The sequence below is a fragment of the Arachis duranensis genome, chromosome 3 (genome assembly GCF_000817695.3).
Source record: "Arachis duranensis cultivar V14167 chromosome 3, aradu.V14167.gnm2.J7QH, whole genome shotgun sequence".
Lineage (NCBI taxonomy): Eukaryota > Viridiplantae > Streptophyta > Magnoliopsida > Fabales > Fabaceae > Arachis > Arachis duranensis.
Window position 1 is genome coordinate 42,367,828 of NC_029774.3, and position 537 is coordinate 42,368,364.

Sequence of the window (537 nt, forward strand, 5' to 3'; positions counted from 1 at the left end):
AAATAAATAATACAGTACAAAAGTATATATAATTTTAAAAAATATATAAGTATAAATATAAATTTAATTTATTATTTAAAGAAAAGTCCTGTAGATTACACCTAAACTCTTTCTTAAATTTATATAAACACTATATATATATGCTTATTATTATATATAAAAGATGTGTTGCTTTGTTTATAATATGTATAAATTAAACAGTATAAGCCATAGACGGCACGGGCTCTTTACACTAGTAATGCCATGTGAAGTTCCAAATATATCTAATTTAAAATATCAATTCCCCAAGCATGGCTTAAAATAGTAGTTCATTATTAGCTTAAAATATTAGTTCATAATTTTTTTCCTTGCTCGAATTCGTAAAAATTCTTAGAAAATTGATCCAGCATGGCTTGATTTCGTACGTAACCAAATCAAGTTAAAGATACACAAAGTCATAAGTCATTAAAATAAGAAAAAGGTTAACGAATTAATATGGTAATAACATGTGTTTTTAGAATACATGATAAATTTATTATTAATAAATAATTTTTAATA